Source organism: Mandrillus leucophaeus, unplaced genomic scaffold (genome assembly GCF_000951045.1).
Source record: "Mandrillus leucophaeus isolate KB7577 unplaced genomic scaffold, Mleu.le_1.0 Scaffold597, whole genome shotgun sequence".
Taxonomy (NCBI): Eukaryota; Metazoa; Chordata; class Mammalia; order Primates; family Cercopithecidae; genus Mandrillus; species Mandrillus leucophaeus.
The window spans coordinates 417,715-422,557 of record NW_012106441.1 but is presented as its reverse complement, the minus strand read 5'-3'; the positions used below and the strand labels follow the sequence as shown (position 1 = coordinate 422,557).

Here is a 4,843-nt window from a genome sequence, read left to right as displayed (position 1 = left end):
CTTCTGCAGACTGGCTTTCTTTTTGTTGTAGAAAACACGGTTGTTGGCAGTTCCTGAGTTTCATACTTTTCAGCTTTAGTCACTGAAGACTTGTTCTCTGGTTTCAAATGCCAATTTTCAATGAAATCTACCGGGGCAGGAGGCCATGTTGATCAACATGGCTGCTCCTGCAGTAACTGGGGAGGGAGAGAGATTTCCCAGAAAAATAAGTGGGTTGGGAAGACAAAACCATATGTACCATATTTTAGGTTTCTAGGGCTGCTTTAACAAACTACCATAAACTGGCTGGCTTAGACATCAGACATTTATTATTTCACAGTTCTGGGGGCTAGAGTCCAAGATCATGGTGTTGGCAGGGTTGGTTCCTACTGAGGACTCAGAGAGAATCTGTTTCAGGTCTCTCTCCTAGTTTTTGGTGGTTTGTTGGCAATCTCTGGCTTTCCATAAGCATCAGCCTGATCTCTGCCTTCATCTTCACACAGCATCTGTTGCCCAGCCTGGAGTGCAGTGGCACGATCTTGGCTTACTGCAGCCTCGACCTGCTGGGCTCAAGTCATCTTCTCACCTTAGCCTCCCAACTAGCTGCAAGTTTCCCTCTTTTATACAAAGCATCAGTCATATTAGATTAGGGCCCACCATACGCCAATATGTCCTCATCTTAACTGAGCTAATTATATCTTCAATGACACTGTTCCCAAGTAAGGTCTCATTCTGAGGTCCTGGGGGCTAGGATTTCAACATAAAATCAAGTTTATCTAACCCAAGGCCCGCTGCAAGCCGCATGTGGCCCAGGACAGTTTTGAATGCAGCCCAACACAAACTAGTAAACTTTCTTTAAAAAGTATGAGATTTTTTGTGTGATTTATTTTTTAACTCATTAGCTATCGTGTTAGTGTATTTTTTTTTTTTTCCTGAGTTAGAGTCTTGCTGTGTCACCAGGCTGGAGTGCAGTGGCGTGATCTTGGCTCACTGCAACCTCTGCCTCCTAGGTTCAGGCGATTCTCCTGCCTCAGCCTCCCGAGTAGCTGGGACTATAGGTGCACACCACCATGCCCAGCTAATTTTTGTGTTTTTAGTAGAGACGGGGTTTCACCATGTTGGCCAGGATGCTCTCGATCTCTTGACTTTGTGGTCTACCCGCCCCGGCCTCCCAAAGTGCTAGGATTACAGGCATGAGCCACTGCGCCCGGCTAGTGTTAGTGTATTTTATGTATGGCCCACTACAATTCTTCTTCTTCCAATGTGGCCCAGGGAACCCAAAAGATTGGACACCCCTGAAAGGGTCTATCCAACCCATAAGATTTCATGTAAGACAGTACCTCATACACAGGGTATCAGAGATCAAAGAATGGAGGCAAGAGGTGAGGGCAAAGAATCATAAACTAGAATTATGAATTCCTTCAGATTTCATCTTCCAGGAGAGAAAAATAAGTAACAATACCTGCATCCAGAGAAAGAAATGCAGAATTTTTTTTGTGATAGTAGAAGTGAGATAACCATCAAACATGTAGAATATAAACTAATGTGAAATACCACTGTGGCTGTAGTGGCAAATCAGACACGTCAACCTGCTGGGCCTGCTCCATTTTTCTTCCTCATGCTCACCTCCATTTAGTGGCCTCTATCTGCCAGGGGTGAGGATGGGGTGGGTAGGGGGTGTTAATGGAAATCAGCAGAACAAAAAACGCAGCTTCTTGTGCTCCCCAGCAAACCTGAACAAGAGAGGGGAGCAGAGAGACTTTGGAGAGAGGAGGAAGTCAGGTGCGATGGTGAAAAGCCCTGCTTCCACTCGTACCTCCGAGTGCTGAAGGAAGCTTGTAGTTTGGCATTCAAGAACCCCAGCACTTTGGGAGGCCAAGGTGGGTGGATCACGAGGTCAGGAGATCGAGACCATCCTGGCTAACATGGTGAAACCCCGTCTTTACTAAAAATACAAAAAATTAGCCGGGCGTGGTGGCAGGTGCCTGTAGTCCCCGCTACTCGGGAGGCTGAGGCAGGAGAATAGCTTGAACCTGGGGGGCAGAGGTTGCAGTGAGCCGAGATTGCGCCACTGCACTCCAGCCTGGGCAACAGAGAGAGACTCTGTCTCAAAGAAATAAATAAATAAAGTGATGGTGGACCTCTACCTCATTTCTCATTTTCTGCTGGGGCCCCTTGAGAGACAAAGCCCTGTAGATGTCCCCTGTTGCCATGAGTATTTGGAGGGCATCGAGACGGCAGCAAGTAGCTCCTGGGGCCCAAGATGACAGAGGAAACAAGCAAGATCCCTGGAACCTTCATCTCCTCGCACTGCCCATCCCAAGAGACCAGATGGAAGTCTCCACTGCAGCAGCACCAGCGGACAGATGCAAACCAGCCACACTGCCATAGTGGCTGCCTGTGAACCCAGGTCCATCCCAAGGCAGGGGAGGGGCAGAATCTATCGTTGAGTGAGTGTTTAATCAGTAGAGACTGATAAAGTACTCAATTAAGCTAGATTTGGTACCTGAAATTAACATAAATTAACAGAATTAAGGTTTTCACTGTCGAAGTGGAAAATCAGAATCAGAGATCTGATTGCTTATAAAGTTCAATGACCAAGCTGAGTGTGTAAAAAATGAAAAACTATTCTTTCTGTTATGCTTTCATTTATTTAGCCATGGGATAGACTGAACACAAGCATCTCATTTGCACAGCAAATCAGAGGGTTGTACTATTTTTATTACCATTTTACAGATAAGAAGACTGAAGCCTAGGGAAGCTGAAAAACTTGGACTCCAAACCAAGTTTGAGTGAATTGTACGGCATGTGAATTTTATCTCAAAAATGCGGCTACAAAACAAAACAAAATGAAGCAGGTCTGTTTGGTCGTAAAACCCATATACCATACACCACAGAATATATCTGGTTTAAGTTGGGCTATTGCTGATAGGAAGAAATAGGTTACTTCAGGTCGTATTTTTCCTTTTTAAGAGAGTGTGATATATCCCGAAGCAGAGATTTATTAATTTTCTATTAAAAACAGTTCAAAGGCCAGGGCCTGACAAAACAAACTGATAAAAGTTCTGCGTTTGGGAAAAAAAACAACAAAAACGAAAAAAACAAAAACATTTTGCACTTGTGCATTCACTGGGATGAGACTTCCATAAAGAGTTACATTGTCTCCTCAAAGCACTAAGGCCATACTGAAGTCCGCTTTGCTTAAGAAAGGGGAAAATTTACTTAGTTTTATTCAATGTGGTTTTAGTGCTTTGGACATTAACTTAGATTCATCACTATCCTTTCCTTTTTTTTTTTTTTTTTTTTTTTTTTCTTGAGACAGTCTTTATCTGTCACCCAGGCTGGAGTGCAATGGCGCGATCTTGGCTCACTGCAAGCTCCATCTCCCAGGTTCAAGTGATTCTCCTGCCTCAGCCTCCCGAGTAGCTGGGATTACAGGCATGTACCACCATGCCCAGCTAATTTTTTGTATTTTTAGTAGAGACTGGGTTTCACTATGTTGGCCAGGCTGGTCTCAAACTCCTGACCTCAAGTGATCCACCCTCCTCGGCCTCCCAAAGTGCTGGGATTACAGGAGTGAGCCACCACACCCGGCCAGATTCATCACTTTTCTAAACTATGTTTTGTGTGATATTAATAAAAATCTTAATTTAATCCCTTATTTAAGGCACTGGTACCACTTTGAAGAGGGAATCACCAAATACGCTAGGAGGAATTCATACTGTTTTTATGTCCTTCTGAATGCAAAGTGGATCATCACATTATAAGATTTATGAAGAAATATTCATTCTGTTTTTAAAGGTTTCTTCTAAGTTTGCAAGCACGATGACCTCTTGTTTCATAATTTATGGTAATGAATTCACGCTGTAGCTCATTTTGTAATACATTCTCTTAGAAAAATTAATTGACCTGGGGTGTTCAAATGGGTATGTACTGAGATGACAAGTTTGAAAGCCTTTCAAGAGTTCTGTTCGCAAGTCATCAGAGGAATGAAGGCGACATTTCAGAGTCCTTTAATTATCTCAGATGATGTGATAAGGAAAATAATATCCTAACTGACAAATCAAAATCATACGTTGGGATGAAGTCAGTTACATACACAATAGATTCCTTTCTCTTGAAAGCCATGGTCTGGACACATTTCAGTAACTTTCTTCTTTAGCCACAAACAGTGAACCACAGAGAAAGCATGAAGTCTGCATTTCTGCATGGGGCACTTTCAAAATGCTGACTTGCTGCCATGGAAGTTCGCCCAGGGTACTGAGCAAAGTGAAAAAAAATGCAAGTTGCACAACAATGCGTGCAGTGTGACACCATTCACAGGGGAAGACAGTTACGATAAGATGTATTATGACCTGATACAATACTATACTATCTTATGTTATGTAGAAGGACAATTCTGAAAAGACCCAAAGGAAACAGTTAATAATTGTTGCTTTTGGGAAGAATAAATTGGGGATGATGGTGTCTTTTACATATTATATTTCAAAAGGTTTTATGTTAGCGATATTAATAATAATAAAATAAACAAGTAAGGAAAATAGAGAAGAAAAGAGAGTTGCCACATTGTAAAGAATAGCAGGTAAGGAGGCTGGGTTTGTCCAGCAGGAATGGACCCCAGCACCCCCAACTTGCTCATCCACCAGCGATTAGTTGACTCCTTATATGTGAACATCCTCATGTACTGTGTCGTCTCCTTTGATGCCATATACTGAGCTGTCAGGAGCTCAGAGCACATTGCTGGGGTGTGACTGAGCCTTGTGGAAGTCTCCACAATATCTCTTCTACCTTCTGACATCATAATTACAGCACATGTGGAACTACTACTATGGTGGTGGTGGTTGTTAGGATGTATATACCACAG

The 4,843-nt window shown here is 43.0% G+C and overlaps 1 long non-coding RNA gene across 1 annotated transcript in view; it reads right to left on the bottom strand.

Annotated features, from left to right (window-relative positions):
• Window positions 1-292: 292 nt before the first annotated feature.
• The window catches only part of LOC105553455, a 43,327-nt gene continuing 38,776 nt past the window's right edge, over window positions 293-4,843 (bottom strand). Inside the window, exon 3 of the long non-coding RNA XR_001008149.1 lies at window positions 293-594. This is a non-coding gene — a long non-coding RNA (uncharacterized LOC105553455). The remainder of the gene's footprint in view (window positions 595-4,843) is intronic.